This window comes from Castanea sativa, chromosome 8, assembly GCF_040712315.1.
Source record: "Castanea sativa cultivar Marrone di Chiusa Pesio chromosome 8, ASM4071231v1".
Classification (NCBI taxonomy): domain Eukaryota; kingdom Viridiplantae; phylum Streptophyta; class Magnoliopsida; order Fagales; family Fagaceae; genus Castanea; species Castanea sativa.
In genome coordinates this window covers 725,107-742,548 of record NC_134020.1, presented here as the reverse complement: position 1 = coordinate 742,548, position 17,442 = coordinate 725,107, and the positions used below count along the sequence as shown (strand labels likewise).

The window sequence follows — 17,442 nt, the reverse complement described above, 5'->3', positions numbered from 1 at the left end:
ATTTTATAAACTAATTATATAACCAATTAAAAAAAAAAAAAAAAAAAACGAGTAAACATGCAAACTACTACTATCAAATATAAATTTATATGCATTCAACCACTCAAATTTTAACTGCCAAAAATTAATACAAAACGAATAATAAACAACACTTTTATATACTAAAATAAAGTATTATTATAATTATTAAATAAAAACACCATTACCTAGTATTATATATTATATATAGATAAAGTTATAAAACATTCAGCCAGAGAAGTGAGCAGAATTTAAAATAATAATAATAAAAAAAGTTGAAAAGTGCTGTAAAACAGTAACAGAGAGAGAGAGAGAAAGATACCAGTGTCGCCTTGGACTGGAGCAAAAGCTGGGAGCGTAGCAAACGAGAAGTCACGTAGGACTACGAACATCATTTTTATTTTCTATCACTTAAAACTAATCATTTGAACATCATTTTTTTTTTCCCACCACTTACAATGTATCATTTCAAACTATGTAAAAATTGTATCCCAAAACTTACTCATATTTCCACTTTATTCAATATTCCTTAGTGTAATGACCAAAAACTCTAATAGCCCAAGTTCACTTAGAACAGTGCATTTGTGTAGTTCAATTTTGGCCCAAATCAACAAATTTGTAAGAGATGGATTCAAACAACAAGAGTGGGCTTTTCCTAGGGATGAAAATAAAAAAGAGAGACGTTTCTTATTGAATATATGGTAAATAGTCTTAATACAAGCTAGCCCGAGGATGCTAATGTCACTTCCTCATCAATACAATTGATAAAACTGTTACTCACCATTTAATGCGAAAGCCCCAGCCCACTTTCTACTGGAAAATTCCCCTCACCTCTATGTCACTTGTTCTCTAGTCAATTCTCCCTTACTGGAGCTCCTAAGGATCTTTTCGTACCTTCTCCTCTTCTCCTCAGGTGTACACCCTCTTCGGACATCGGACATCGGACATTACAATATCAATATTACAGTACCTTCTTCAGTCCTCGGGCCCCCTCACTTAGTATTGTAGAATAAACGAAATATCAAGGCAATATAAAGATATGTAAATATGAAAATATATATTAGCATCTTTACTCAAGTGGTCACCCATACAATGTTAAAATTAGCAATGAATGCATGTATTGTCTCTCTAGTACTATCTCAACTTCACATACATATAGAGGAAACGTCAATTGATACTGTATGTAAGCGCATTAGAAATTTGCCTCATCCTCAGCAAATTTCAACAAATACTTCAAAATTGAAGGCTTAAGATCATCTTTTACTTTGGCTTTGGTTTCAAAAACACCCTTCATTATTCGTGTGTAAAGCCTTTCAAGCTGTGGAATGTTGTAGCTAGCTGTATGCTCCACAAAAAGCAGCTTGACAGACTCCACTTGGTTTGAAATATTATCACCATCAGACATTATGACATCTTCTGCAGAAGTTTCATGCTGATTACCATCAGCAGAAGAGGTTTCTGGCCTTTCAGGATTATTTGTGTCATCTGTCTGATCGGGTTCCTTAGATGAATTTGCCTGCAGTTGTGAATCTTGATGATGCCTTGACTTATCTTCCACTGTTGAAGCTGTAGCTAGTGTAGCAATATCAGCATTCCTCTTTGGTCGTTTCATGAGTGCCCCATCATAACTTTGATCCAGATTAACCTCTAGTTGGTGGACATTATGAAGTCGTGCACTTGCTCTGCTAACAGTACTTCCCAGCTGCACAACAGGGTTAGATGATGGGAAAGTAAAAGTAGAACCTGCCATATCATCTGGCAAATGCATAGGACCACCTTGGGCAGCAATCTTGTCACAGTATGCAACCAATGCAGGGTCCATTTGTGAAAGCATCCCATGCACCTAAGGTAGAAACAAAACTAAGGAATAAGTTTATGACATATAAGCGAGCACCCAGAACTCAAAAAGGAACGAACAAATAAACTTACTGCATCTTGAAGTTCATAAGCTCTACTAATAATCCTAGCGCCGTTATAGTCATTTCCGTTGTAAGCCTAGGCATTGGATACAATGAGATCTACTTCTTGCAAGAATGTTGAACATGTACTATACTGCTTAGAATCCACACACTGAAGTAGAGTAGACATGTCCATAGGGTTCTGGATGATTGAACGGTTGTTTGGAGCATCCTCATCCTCATCCAAGACCGGATAATGGAAGGCACTAAACCGTTTATCATATAAAATCCAGTTGCAAACATCTCTAAGGCACATCCGCAATCGGCGAAGGGCATGCTGCTCAGCTTCTATCTTGGCTTTTAACTCAGATACCTTTGGACCACTTGGCACTTTTGGTGCCTTGGGAAGTTCAGGGAGCTGGGAGGCTGACTTGGGCGATTTTTTTGTCATGCCCACTGACAAAGCAGCTTTAATTAAGTGGTCAAAAAACAATGATTTGTCTTCGGTGGCTGGTTCGCTGACTTGGTAGCTGACTCAAAACGAGAAAACAACAATAACAAACATTTGAGTACAAAATTAACTTTAGGCATGAAAAGAACTTCTGATATGATAAAATTGACTTATGAATAAAAGTTCTCAAGAAAATAAAGTTTCATAAGAAGACGTACTTCACAAATTTAAGGTTCAATGTATTGGGTTTAGAAACTATTAATATTAGCCAAAAACGCTAAGTTGAGTAACGTTAACGTACACTCATATGTGAGCTTGGCCCATTTAGATCACTTACTTGTACTGCACACTGTACTACTTGTACTGCACACTGTACTACTTGTACTGCACTCATATTTACTTATACAGCACTCATATGCCTCCTATATAAAGGCACTCATGTATATTATTTTATTTTGAGAAATACAATACTATTCAATTCAGTATTTCTAACATGGTATTAGAGTCACTGCTCTGACCTTTTCTTAGCAGTCTTGTCTTTATTGGTGTAACTTCGTTCTCAATATTGCTTCCGCTGTCACGACAACTGCCGCAACCTTTCGCCGTTGAACCTTCGAGTCTTCCAGACATCGTCCTCAGGTTCCGACCTCCAACGGCCGCCGTTGAGGAGTCCGAACACTGCAAAGACCACTGCCTTTTTCGGCACCGCCGTGAATATTGCTCCGAAAAATTTTCCGAAGGTACCACGAAGATCGTCTTGCCCCGATCTATCTTTCCGTGAAAACCTCACAGTCATCGGAGTCTCCACGTGCCCTCACGCGCCGCCAGAAGTTTCTGCACTGCAGTTCACGCGCCCACGCGCCTCCACGCGCCGAACCGAGCCGCCACGCGCCTCCACGCGCCATACTGATCCTGCTGACGTCAGCCCTAGCCACGTCATCTGCCACGTCAGCTACCTTTGACCGTTGACCGTGGACTTTGACCTTTGACCGTTGACTTTGACCGTTGAATGTTCTGGAGTTGACTTTTTGCAGTCCAGGTTCTCCTTACTCAGTTTTTCGTGTAGATTTCATTTTTGCAGTCTGTTTTTGCATATTGTGTCTCTAAATGGATAAAAATGATGCTTTTCTTCCTTGCCCCATCAATGCTGTATTGGAGGGGACTAGGAATTACTTATCTTGGTCTCAAGCTATGCGCAGTTTCCTTAAAGGTCGCATGCTCTGGCATTATTGCACTGGTGCAATCACTATTCCTGTGAAGGGGGCAAGTGAAGAAGATGCTACTTTTCTCAATCGCATGATTGAATGGGATAGTCACAATCACATGATCCTCACATGGATTCGAAATACTTCCATTCCCTCCATCTCCAATTTGCGCGCTTTTGATGATGCGAAATCAGCATGGGATATGTTGGCCAAAAGATACTCTACCACTCACGATCCATGAAATATCGCTAGTGGTTGAATTGCATCAACTCGTGCAAGAACCGGGCAATTCATCAATGACTACTATGATCAAGCCTTCGCTTCATTTTAGACCAAATTGACCTTTCTGATCCAACTTGGGCATGCTCAAAAGATGCCCAACAATATGCTGCTATTAGAGATGAATTTCGTCTCTATGAGTTCCTGATGTCACTCCACAAGGACTATGAGCCCATTCGAGGTTAGCTTCTGAATCGTTGTCCTCCTCCATCTCTTGATACTGTTGTGAATGAGTTAGTCAGAGAAGAAGCTCGCCTTGCAACTCTTCGAGCCCAGGATAAGTTTAATGTTCTGGCCCTTACTCCTTCCATAGAGCAACCTTAGCACTGCGATTCTTTAGCTCCAAAGAATCGTCGCAAACGGGCAGACCAATAAAGAGTTCTGCAACTATTGCAAGCGCCACGGCCACACTATTGAGACGTGTTACCGTCGCAACAAATCTATCGCCGAAGTTGCTAACACCGAGTCTACTCGCCAATGCCTCCCATTTCAAGCTCGAGTCCATTCCTGGATCCACTATCAACCTCACCCCACTAACCAGAGATCATAGCTCAAACGGTTCGTATGGCCGGTAATGCATCTCTTTCCACTCGCTTCTCATTTGCCCTAGTAAGTCTCAAACTTGGCTTTTTGATTCTGCCTGTTGCAATCACATGGCACCTCACTCGTCCTTATTCTCCAAACTTAACCCTGCTCCACATCCCCTCAATATTCACATAGCTGATGGTTCCACCATGCATGGGAATAGTCTTGGTTTTGTTTCAACCTCCAACCTCTCTCGTTCCTAGAGTCTACCATGTTCCTAACCTATCCTATAATTTGTGTTCTGTGGGACAATTAGTGAACTAGGTTATCGCCTTATTTTTGACTATTCTAGGTGTATCAGTGCAGATCCGAGACGGGGTAAAGAGCTCGGGGACCGGCCCTAGGTTGGGCGTATGTTTCCGTGGATAATCTTCATCTTCCACCTGTTGCTCCGGTGCACCGTTCGCCGTCGCTAGCTCCTCCGATGTCTTCCCTACCTTCTCTCTCACTTTGGCACTCTCGTCTTGGTCATGCACCCTCTTCTCGGGTACAACAGTTAGCTTCTAAGGGTCTGTTAGGTTCTGTGTCCAAAGACAATTTTGATTGTACTTCATGCCGCTAGGAAAACAACTTTACCTTTTAAGTATAGTGATTCTATTTCTAATAGTATTTTTGAGTTAATTCATTCTGATGTTTGGGGACCTTCTCCTGTTGCTAGTATTGGTGGATCTCGATATTTTGTTGTTTTCATCGATGATTATTCTCATTACAGTTGGATATTTCCTATGAAATCTCGTTCTGAAATTTTGCCAATATACAGTAACTTTGCAAAAATGGTTTAAACCCAATTCTCCAAAAGAATCAAAATTTTTCGTTCTGATAATGCTCTTGAATACACTCAATATGCTTTTCAAGCTCTGTTACACTCCTATGGCACTGTACATCATCTAACTTGTCCAGGTACCTCTCAGCAAAATGGTCGAGCTGAACGTAAACTTCGTCATATTCTTGACACTATTCGTACTCTTCTTCTTTCTGCCAAGGTTCCTCCTCCATTCTGGGTGAAGCTGCTCTTCATGCTGTTCACACCATTAACCGCATTCCAAGCACTGTCATCCATAATCAAACTCCGTATGAGCGCCTCTTTGGGTCACCCCCTGATTATCATCACCTTCGCTCTTTTGGATCTGCTTGTTTCGTTCTTCTTCAGTCTCATGAGCACAACAAACTTGAGCCTCGATCTAGACTTTACTGTTTCCTTAGTTATGGCGAAACACAAAAAGGGTATCGATGTTATGATCCTGTCTTTCATCGCCTTCGTGTTTCTCGTAATGTTGTCTTCTAGGAACACCGCTTGTTTGTTGAACTCTCTCATTTTCGTTCTTCCCTTACTACCTCATCTGTACTTGAAGTTTTTCCAGAGGAGTCTCATGTTCCTTCTCCAACTCCACTTGATCCTCCTTTAGACTTTTCTATACAAACACTCGATCCTTTTAATGTCTCTTCGCCAGTCGAAGATGGTGCGTATTGATGACGAGCTATCCCAACTCAAGCCTCGGTCCCCGCTCTTCCCGCTCCGCCTGAAGATCCTCCACAAGACCTTCCACCTCCACAAGACATTCCACCTCGTCACTCAACCCGGGTAAGATCCATTCCTACACATTTACTTGATTACCATTGTTACACTGCACTTGCTACACTCCACGAGCCTCAAACCTATCGTAAGGCCTTCACTGACCCTTTATGGCAGGTTGCAATGAAAGAGGAAATTGATGCATTAACCAAAAACCATACTTGGGACTTAGTTCCTCTCCCTCCTGGACGTCGTGGTTGGTTGTAAAGTGGATCTACAAGATTAAGACTCGCTCGATGGGTCCATCGAGCGCTATAAGGCTCGCCTTGTTGCCAAAGGTTTTACACAGGAGTATGGGATTGATTATGAAGAGACCTTTGCACCGGTTGCCCGCATCTCATTCTGTTCGTGCCCTCCCGGGCTTTCGTGCTACTAGAAAATGGGATCTTTTTCAGATGGATGTTAAAAATGCATTCCTTAATGGGGACTTGAGTGAAGAAGTTTACATGCAACCTCCTCCAGGTCTCTCCATTGACTCCAACAAGGTTTGCCGCCTTCGCCGAGCATTGTATGGTCTTAAACAAGCTTCTCGAGCCTCGGTTTGCAAAATTTAGCTCTACTATTTCTCGCTTGGGTTACACGCCAAGTCCTTATGATGCCGCCTTTATTTCTTCGTCGTCCTGATAAAGGCACCATTCTACTTCTCCTCTATGTGGATGATATAATCATCACTGGTGATGAACCTTAGTGGCATACAAGAACTCAAGGATTTTCTTAGTCGCAGTTTGAGATGAAAGATCTTGGACATCTTAGCTATTTCTTGGGGCTTGAAATCACTCGTTCCTCGATGGTCTTTATATTACTTCAAGCCAAGTATGCTTCGATCTTTTGTCTCGTGGACTCACTGTCAAAACTGTGACACCCCAAGCTTGAGCTTAATGCGCATCGACTCCTCGGGGGGAAACCATTGTCTAATCCTTCTCTTCATGACGATTAGTTGGCAGCCTAGTTTATCTCACGGTTACTCGTCCGGACATTTCTTATGCCGTTCATCGAGTCAAGCGTATTTGTCTCCGCTCCACGGTCGACTCACTATGTCCTCTTGCTGCGCATTCTTCGTTACCCGAAGGGCACTCTCTTCCATGGCCTTTTCTACTCGCTCAATCTCCTCTTGTACTTCGTGCATTTCTCGATGCCGATTGGGCAGAGATCCTACTGATCGTAGGTCCACCACCGGCTATTGTTTTCTACTTGGCTCTTCCTTGATTTCTTGGCGAAGTAAGAAACAAACCTTTGTGGCCCGCTCCGAGCGGCGAATATCGTGCTCTTGCTGATACCACATCTGAGCTTCTTTGGTTACAATGGCTTCTTACAGACTTAGGTGTGTCTACATCCTCTGCTACACCTCTTTATTGTGATAATCAGAGTGCCATTCACATTGCTCATAATGATTTCTTCCATGAACGGACTAAACATATTGAGATTGATTGTCATTTTATTCGTTATCATCTTGTTCATGGTGCTCTCAAGCTCTTCTCTGTCTCCTCCAAAGATCAACTTGCAGACATCTTCACCAAGTCCCATCCTAAGGGACGCCTTCGTGATTTGGTTGACAACCTCAAGTTGGTCTCACATCCACCTTGAGTTTGAGGGGGGCTGTTAACGTACACTCATATGTGGACTTGGCCCATTTAGATCACTTACTTGTACTGCACACTGTACTACTTGTACTGCACTCATATTTACTTGTACAGCACTCATATGCCTCCTATATAAAGGCACTCATGTATATTATTTTATTTTGAGAAATACAATACTATTCAATTCAGTATTTCTAACAAGTAAAAACCATAGTGCACATCTAGTAGGCATTTGAAAAATATGCATCAAAAGGGAAGAATTTAATTTTTCAGAGTCAGAATCTGCAATATAAGACTATTGAAAGAATTGAAATACATGATTTTTTAACATGAAAATTACCAACATTTAAACAAGTGCCAGATTACTAATTGAAAATAGCTTTCAAAAAAAAAAAAAAAAAGAGACAGAGGAATGCATACACTGAACGGTGAGAAAATACTGAAGAAGGCACATCTTCAATTTTAGCAAGTGGAACCGAGGATGTTCCAAGTAACAATATAGGTAAGTCAGAAGGCAGTTCTTCCAGCAAAGTCTGCAGGACAACCCTGAGCTGCTCATGTGCCTGCAAGTGCAATGTCAAGTCCATCAAAATTAGACAGCAGAGGAGCAACACAGAGTAGTAGATCAAGGATTTTTGAAGCAGATGAAAAAAATAAAATGATTTGAGCATGCAAAAATGGTATATTTAGCACGAAATTCACATCAGATATGCAAAAATCATCACTCACATTATCCCACCAAAGGTTGAACTGAGGCAAATAGAGTATTGATGGAGTAGTTCTCCTCGCTTCACCAATATATGTACTAGTGCCTCCTCTGGTGTCTTTGCACTAGGATCTGAAAGAAGAGATGGAAGTCCTAGGGAATGAACAGGAAATTTCTCCATTTTATGTAAAATTACTGGTCCAATATTATCCAGCCCAGTACCTTCACCACCATAAATCAGAAGACGGGGCCTATAGACAGCAGCAAAACTATAGGAGAGCATAGAAGGCTTGGTCAACTCTGATGACATTGCAATTGGAAGAAATATATCTGATATAGTATTCATGACTTTCTGAAGATGTCTTTGTAGACATGGCGCAACTACTGAAGATAGTGGCCTAGAGTGCACAACAGCACCACGGTGAGCAGCTGGGGTAATTGTTGACATGGCCTCAATAAAGTGATACTTCTCAACCTCTACTGAATCAACATCAATCACAAGTTTGTCATCACTTGTGTAAACCTGAGGATATTTTTCACGAAAAGCACAGATGGCAGCTTCAGTGCACAGAGCTTTTAAATCAGCTCCACAGTAGCTTACACAACAAGCTGCAAGTTCCAATTTTAGTTCCTCAGAAAGAGGATGTTTCCATTTTCGAGTGTGAATGTCCAATATTTCAGCACGTGCCTCACAACCAGGCAAAGGAAAGTTAAATTCACGATCAAATCGACCAGGGCGTCGCAAGGCTCCATCAATGGCATCAATCCTGTTGATTGCTCCAATTAAAACAACTTGTCCACGAGAATCAAGACCATCCATTAAAGCAAGCAACGTAGACACAATAGAATTATGAATTTGCTCTTGTTTGCTAGACCTCACAGGAGCAAGTCCATCTATTTCATCAAAAAAAATGATGGAGGGCTGATTCCTTTGTGCTTCCTCAAAAAGTAGTTTCAATTGTCTTTCGCCCTCACCAACCCATTTGCTTAGAACATCAGCTCCCTTACGCATGTAAAAACTCACTTTCTGGCCAGCCTTTGAGGCAGCACAGGCTAATGCTCTGGCAATTAATGTTTTCCCCGTGCCAAGAGGACCACATAACAATACTCCTCTTGGTGGGGTGATGTGATAACTTGCAAAGAAATCTGGATATAATAAGGGAAAGAAAACCATTTCCTTCAAAGCATCAATATATTTAGAAAGCCCACCAATATCATTAAAACTAACACTCTGATCATCAACCTGAAAAGGTTGAATGTCTGCCCCTACCTTAGAGCTCAGGCCAGCAGTAAAAGCATCACCTTGATTCTGATGATTCCAACCTGATCCATATGCAGCAACATCATTCAATCCCCATGCTGTACTTGTCCCATGCATCTCTTCTAGTCCCCCAAGAAGCCAAGGAAGTCCAGATCTGCTCCCACCACCTCCCCCACAGCTGGGAATTACTGCAGGGCCTTGGTCCAGCTCATCCACAAGAAGAGAATCATCAGAAGAATCTTCAGCTGGACACTTATGAACTCTTGATCCACTACCCTTCCTTACACCCCCACCAACCTTATAATTAATTCCCATTCCTTGGTGTAATACTCTTCGAGGAGATCTTATTGGTCTTGGACATGTCTTACCATCTTCCTGCATAGACAGTCTTCGTATATCTGCGCGATTTCGCAAATCATATCTCCTCCTTCCCTCTTGTTCTTCTTTTCCCTCTTCTTCATCATCACCATTGTCCTCTCCTTCACCATCATCCTCATCATCTTCACCCTCACCTTCTAATTCCGTAGACAGTTTTTGAACATGTGCACGATTTTGGAGATCATATCTCCTCCTTCCCTCTTGCTCATCATCATCTGAGACGGCATCAATATTATCGACAACGTCATTCCCAATATTAACCTTGTCATGATCTTGACCAGCCTTCTCTACTGAAGTACCTTCTAACTCCATAGACAGTGTTCGTATACCTGCATTTCGGAGATTGTATCTCCTCCTTCCCTCTTGTTCAACATCACCTTGGACTGCTTCCTCTCCATCATCTTCACCTCCAACTTTATCATTGTCTTCATTTTGACCATCATCTACATCTGCGTCAATATTATCATCAACATCATTCCCAATATTATTCATGTCATGATATTGATCAGCCTTCTCTACTAAAGTACCTTCTAATTCCATAGACAGTTTTTGAAAATCTGCACAATTTCGGAGATCATATCTCCTCCTTCCCTCTTGTTCATCATCACCTTGGACTGCATCCTCTCCCTCATCTTCACCTTCAACTTCACCTTTATCATCATCTGCATCAATGTCATTATCGTCAACATCATTCCCATTATTATTATTATTATTATTATTAACCATGTCATCATCTTGACCAGTCTTCTTCTTTACTGAAGTAGTAGAAGTACCTTGCTGCTCATCATCACCATCAGACTCTACACGCAACCATTCTTCTTCTCTTGCCATTGCTTTAGGTATTGTTGGTTTAGTCTCCTCCATATTAATCTTCCTACTATGATTGGGAGATGATAACTCATCATCATTGTGACTCATAGTCATGGAGGGTCTCATGAAGTCTCCTTCTTCTTCTTCTTCTTCTTCATTCTCTGTTCCAGAAGAACTCTCAGTGTAATCCTCCTCATTATTGGGAGTAGTGTGGACACACAGCATTTTGGCAATCTCAGATACGGTAGTCCTGCTGGTCTTGCTCTTGCTCTTGGTCTTGCTCATGCTCATGCTCTTTTGCTTCCTGATGTTACTTGTATAGTACATATACGTCCTTCTGTACATCTTCGGCCGCCTCCGCAGCCTATTGCTCGTTCGCACCACCATTGCCTCTCCTCCTCCTCCTCCTCCTGATTTCTTCAAGCAAATTCTTTACAATTCCTGTGAGGAAATCAAAAGGTTTATGAAAAGTGTGAGAAGTTCTAAGTAACATTTTTATGGAATTTTTTTTTTTTCCCTATCAGAAGAGTTATGGAATGTTGGGATTATAAACTAAATATTTAGCAATAGACAAATCAGATAGAATTTCCGTTCTCTTATGTCTTTTAAACCCAACCAGTTTACCCAAAAAAAATCAACTCCTACTACCAAATCTCACAAAAACAATAAAAATAAATAAATAAAGTTTATGAAAAGTTTGAGAGTTCTAAGTAAAGTTTATGAATGTTTCTTTTCTTCTTATCGGGAATGTTGGGGTTATAAAATATATTCTTATCAATATACGTTTAATTTTTTTACTAATCAGAAAGAATGTTGGGATTATAAAATAAATGAACATTTCTAAATAACATTTTGGCAATCTCATTTCTTTCAAACCTACCAACTCTCACCAAAAAAAAAAAAAAAACAACAACAACAACAACAAAAAGCCACACAAAGTCTCATCAGAAGATTCACAATAACACACATGCATATGATTTTATAGCTTTCTTCAAAAACCAAACACAAAAACAAAATCACAACTCAAACCTCGACAGATTGAGATTTTCCACCGCCCATAACTTCTATCTCGGCATCATGGGTCTTTTTTTCTTTTTTGCTGAAACGTATCCTAACAAACAAGAAACAGCTACACAGACTAGCTGCCCTAAGCAGAAAGACAAAAACACCAAACAAATATAACTTAAGGCCTCTCTTAGAGCACTAGGCTAGAAAAACTTTGAGGAAGATTCATTGGACTTAAAAGAAGCCGAAGAAAGATTGAGAGTCACCCCAATTAGCGAGCGAGTGAGCAGCCGAATTCCCCTGCCTATTCATCCACAAAAAGATAAATTCTAAACCCGTCGCATTCTCTATCAAGGCTTTAATATCATGGGTCTGTCTGCTCAGACATTGAGCTCGTCCATGGAGAGAACTGGGAAGTCTTTCATGGCGATGTGTGAACATGACTTGTGAGGAAGTGGGAGAGTTATAATCGTTCCTCTTCCTCTTCCTCTTCCTCTTTTCTTTTCTTTTCTAAAAAAACGTTAGTATAACTTTTTGGTCTCGATATTTTGAATTATTTCTATTTTGATACATATATTTCTATTTTACTATTTTTAGTCTTTCAAATGAAAAATAAATTTCATTTTGATCTTTACTGTTAGCCTGTTAACGGAAATATCCTATATGGCTAACAAAATATATTGTAGACACAATAAATGCTAACGTTGCCATTAATTTAATATTAAAAACTTTTATTTAAGCATCCACGTCAGATTATAATTAAAAAAATTAATTTCTCAATTTTAACAAAAGAAAAAAAATATGAGTTAAAAATTGTCTCTCTCCTCTCTCATTTGTCCTCATCTTCTCTCTCTACTCTCTCACATTTCACTATCTCATTCATCTCTCTCCCCTTTGATGTTGAGCTTTGTTTCTTCTCTCTCTTTCATCTCTCCATTTTGCTTGTCTCCGTCTCAGATCGGTGGGGAGGTGCTGTTCATGGTGGAGGTTGTGGGTCCTGGGTCTTGGGATGTGGTGGAGGTTGTGCAGTGGCAACGCCACTCAGAAGCCAGGGTGTTCCTACGAACACCCTGGCTTGAATTTTTTTTTATATATATAATAATTAAATTTTTTTAATTTGTTTACCTTTAAAAAAAAAATAGGAACACCCTTAAGCAATATCTAGGAACACCCTGACTTAAATTTTTTATATATATATAATAATTTAATTTTTTTTATTTGTTTACCCATAAAAAAAATAGGAACACTCTCAAGCAATATTAGGAACACCCTCAAAATTTTTATGTCAAACAAATTTTGAACTAAAAGGCATGCAGAGGCAGGGGTGTGTGCACACATGAGGTGTGTGCTAATGCACAATGGGGTGTGTACTAGACTCCTAATAGTTAGTAAACAAAATGAATGAAGCAACTAAACACCAATAATTAATAATTTAATTAACTAATACATTATAAAAGACAAACAAATTAAATTATGTTAGACTAAACAACAATTAATAATTTAATAATTAATGAAACAATAATACAACAAATTATAGTTTATAAAAGACAAACAAATTTATGAAATAACTAAACAACAATAATTAATAATTTTATTAATATCTCAAATGAACTTATAGTTTATTGTACCGGTACCTTTGTTCATTAATTTCTTTTCTTTTTATTTTTTTTATTTTTTTTTTCCTTTTGAGCTTTTTCGGTGTACAGAATGCAAATTTGTTTTGGTTTTAAGAAATTATTATTATTTTTTTTTTTTAAGTACAAACTTCATACTTGCCAAATTTTGAATTTCGGCCGGTATTTACCGAAATGTCCTGAAACACCCGAAATAGATCGAAATGACCCAAAGTTTTTCAAAGTGGAATAGGAACACCCTGAACAAAATTCCTGAAGTTGCCACTGAGGTTGTGGGTCTTGGGTCTACGGTCATGGAAATCGCGTGCTACCGACACCACCGCTGCTGTTGTTCCTCACTGAAGGCTTCGATCGGGTGCTATTGACACTAGCTTTGGTATTTGTTAGTCATGGAAGAGAGAGTTTGTATTTGTGCTTCTGTTTGGATTTGGGTTTGAGACCCACGACCTCTGCAACCACCTCAAGTAACAAATCACACCGGAAACGCCACCACTACCCAGTGATCATTCTCCTCCTCTTTTGTTGGTCTAGGTCTTGATTGGTTTAAGGATTGAGTTTTTTTTTTTTTTTTTTTGGGTGACAAAGATTTGGTGATTTTTTTTATTTTTTATTTGGGTTTGAAAGGTGGGGTTTGGGTATGGTCATTTGTGGATTTGTGGGAATTTTTGTTTATTTGAATTTTGTTTGAAAATTGGTCTAATATGTATCAACGATTATGGGCATGTTTTTATGCTTTATGAATTTAATTTGGTAGAGGTTTCGTTGTTGATTGAAAGATGAGAAAATCTGGGTTTGAGTTGTGATTTTGTATATCTTGGTTTTGTGGTTTGAGAAAATTTGAGAAGATCTGCTATTGGGTTTGTGTTTGAATTATTTTTTGGGTTTGTGCTCTTGTGTGTTCTTGATGTGTTTGTATGATTTTCTGGGTTTGTTTGATTTCCTAGATCTAACGTGGCATTTATTTTGAGAGTAAATAGTTTATGTTTGTTATTCTATTCTTTGAGTTTGTGATCTTGTATTAATGTTTAAATTTGAATTTGTGTTTTTTGTGTTTGGTTCTCGGTTTGTGCTCTTATGTTCTTGGTTGATGTTTAAATCTGTGATTGTGTTCTTGTTCAAAATGAATTAGATCTAAAATTATGTATTTTATTGTTTTTAATTCTGTTTTTTCTTTTGTTAAAATTAATTAATAATTTTTTTATATTTAGAAGCTGACATGACATTTTTTAAAAGCCAATTAAAATTTTTATTATTTTTTTAATGGCCATTTCAGCATTTAATGTGCCAACAATGCGCTCAGTTTGCCACATAAGTAATTTCTATTAGTGGGCTAACGGTAAGGACCAACATGGAATGTGTTTTTCATTTTAGGGGCTAAAAGTGGTAAAATAGAAATATGGGGACTAAAATAGAAATGACCCCAAAATGTAGAGACCAAAAGTGCATTTATGCCTAACTTAAAAACTAATGTGTTATATATTTGTGACGCGCTTAGCTCACTGAATGGGCTAACTACTAAGCTAGACTTACAATCTATTTGTTGTTATAGGTGTATGGATATCCTACTATGGGAAGTTCCTAAGGGCGAAGGTTTTGCACCCTTCAAACAATTTCCTACTCCCTTCCCGAACAGGCTCACTCTCTTTCTCTCCTTTCCTTAGCTCTCTCGCTTAAATTCTCTGTGTTAGGTTCTAAGACTTTAGGTTTAAATGTATTAGAACTTCAATTTATAATGTTGGCAAACCATGATCAAAATGTAATGTTGGCAAACCATGATCAAAATGTTTAGTCTTATTTTAGACTTGCTCAAAGTATGTTTAAGTTGTAAAGTTGGAATCGAGTGTTATGCAGGATTTACTGTGTAAATCTGTCTGGCTTGATCGATCGAAAATTAGACTCAATCGATCGAAACTCGTGCAGATTGTTTTTCTGCAGAATTTTCCAACTCAGCCCAAACCCGTTTTAAGTGTAAGGTTTTATGTTTTGCCTTATGTATAAAAGGGAAAACCCTAACCACATTTTAGTGATGCTCTTTATGCTGTGTTTGTGAATCTCTTGTGAGATCTAGAGGTGTTTGCCTTCACATATACTTAGGGTTATCAAGATCTAGATTGATGTCAAGAGCTTGGTGATCAATTCAGCTGCAGATTCAAGAGCTTAAAGATATATAAGCGAGAATGCTTGTGCTTGCTGGGAATTCAAAAAAGAAGTAGTCTGTGGACTCGGAGCTGTCACGTGGTCATGGTAATAAGTTTCCTACTCAAGGTAGCAATAGGGTGTTAGTAGTCTAAGTCGCTATTGTGTAAACTTCAATTCTTTCATAATGGATTCAATTTTACCTTGAGGATAGCTAAGTTAAATTCTCCCCAAGTTTTTACCGGTTTGGTTTTCCTAGGTTATCATATTGTTGTGTTCTTTATTTTCTGCACTTTACAATGATATGATTTATATGTGTTAACCTAGATCTGCAAAATTTACCTAAGTTAATCACTTGGCTAAATAACTAGGTTAATCTGGTTTTGTTTTAAGAGGTCTAAAAACATACACTCTGGTTCCTCATCCCAAAGTGTCCAACCCCCCTTTCTTCTTTTCTCCCCCTATTTATATGCTTCCTTAGTAGGTTAGTTATGATTATATTGAATAGTTTTTCGTGTAGATGGGGCCATTTGGGATTATTCCTGATAAAAGAGGGCCCCACTTTGGAAACAAGCATGTCGGTTTTGGGACTTGCGATAGACGCTAGATGCTGCTTGGTGGCGACCTCTCCCAAGGCATTACGGAGACATCCTAGAGTGAGCCCCAAGCAACATTAGACCCCAAGGTTGAGAAAGTCCACGGTGACATTGGTCAAGCAGTATGGACTGGGCCTGATGAATGGCCTTCATCTGACCTACGGCCTATAGGCCACCTAATGATGGGTCGATGACCGTACAATATTATTAAATAAATCTTAATTGATTCTAAAACAAAATTCTTAATTAAATGGTTTATGATTCCACTGATTAAATTTCAACCATAAAACTAAATTCAATCCCATCAAATAAATTTTCAATGCTCCAATTCCTCACAGTTGCATTGGGACATAAAGTTTCTTTTTCGCTAGCAAAAGTTGGAATCTCCAACTTCTCCTAGGCGGTAGAATTGTTGTCTCTTTTTGAATGAGATTTTGTTCCTTTGGGTAACAAGTTTACCTTAAGGCTAATGGGTTCCTTTTTTGGGGGTACCGAGAAACACAAACCTACATTCTTATGAATGATCTTACAAAACAATGGAACGGACTCTTCCTCTCTAGGAGAGAAGGACCCAAGTTTCATCTGCAAAAGGATTTAACAATGGCTGAATATATCATTGCAGCCAAGTTCCTAATAAAGAGAGCTTTGAACATTGATGTCATCGTTGCTACGTTAAAAACGTTGTGGCAATCCAAGAATGGTTTCAAGGTCAAAAACCTTGGAAACCATATTTTTCTCCTTACATTTGATAATAAACTTGATGTGGAATTTTTTTATCAAATGAACCTTGAAGTTTTGACAAGAATCTTTATGGTGTTGCTATAGACACCTCATTTTTTATCCCTTACAACTCGGGCCCCTGTTCCCCAATGATAGTAGTGCTCTAAGGCCCAAGGTTGGTTTAGGGCCCAATTAGATGAGAATTGACTTGAGGAAATATTTATGGAAAATATAACTTATTTTCAGAAGGAATAAAAACTATTTTTAGAAAAGATAGGTGGTAGGAAACCCTAAGTGTACACACGCGTACACGCATATGCGTACGCAGACTCAAGCCATGCGTACATACATGTGCACGCAGCTAAGGTTCAGAAACTACGTAAGGAAAGATTTTTGCATTTAATTCTGGTTTGAAAAAAATTTCACATCATCTAGGAGCCGCCCCACACCCCTAGTTTACCACTATATAAAGCCAAAAAAGATACTTTTTTAAAGGAGGACAAAAATTTAGGCAAAACACATAAGATTTGCTAGAAAATAGTGAATCAAAGAGATAGTTTTTCACAAAATATCCTCAAGTCAAATTTTACTTGACTAGGACATTTTT

General features: G+C 39.0%; 1 pseudogene; it reads right to left on the bottom strand.

The window, feature by feature from the left end:
• Window positions 1–1,056: 1,056 nt before the first annotated feature.
• LOC142605728 (ATPase family AAA domain-containing protein At1g05910-like) lies at window positions 1,057–12,241 on the bottom strand (annotated as a pseudogene).
• Between the last annotated feature and the right edge of the window lie 5,201 nt (window positions 12,242–17,442).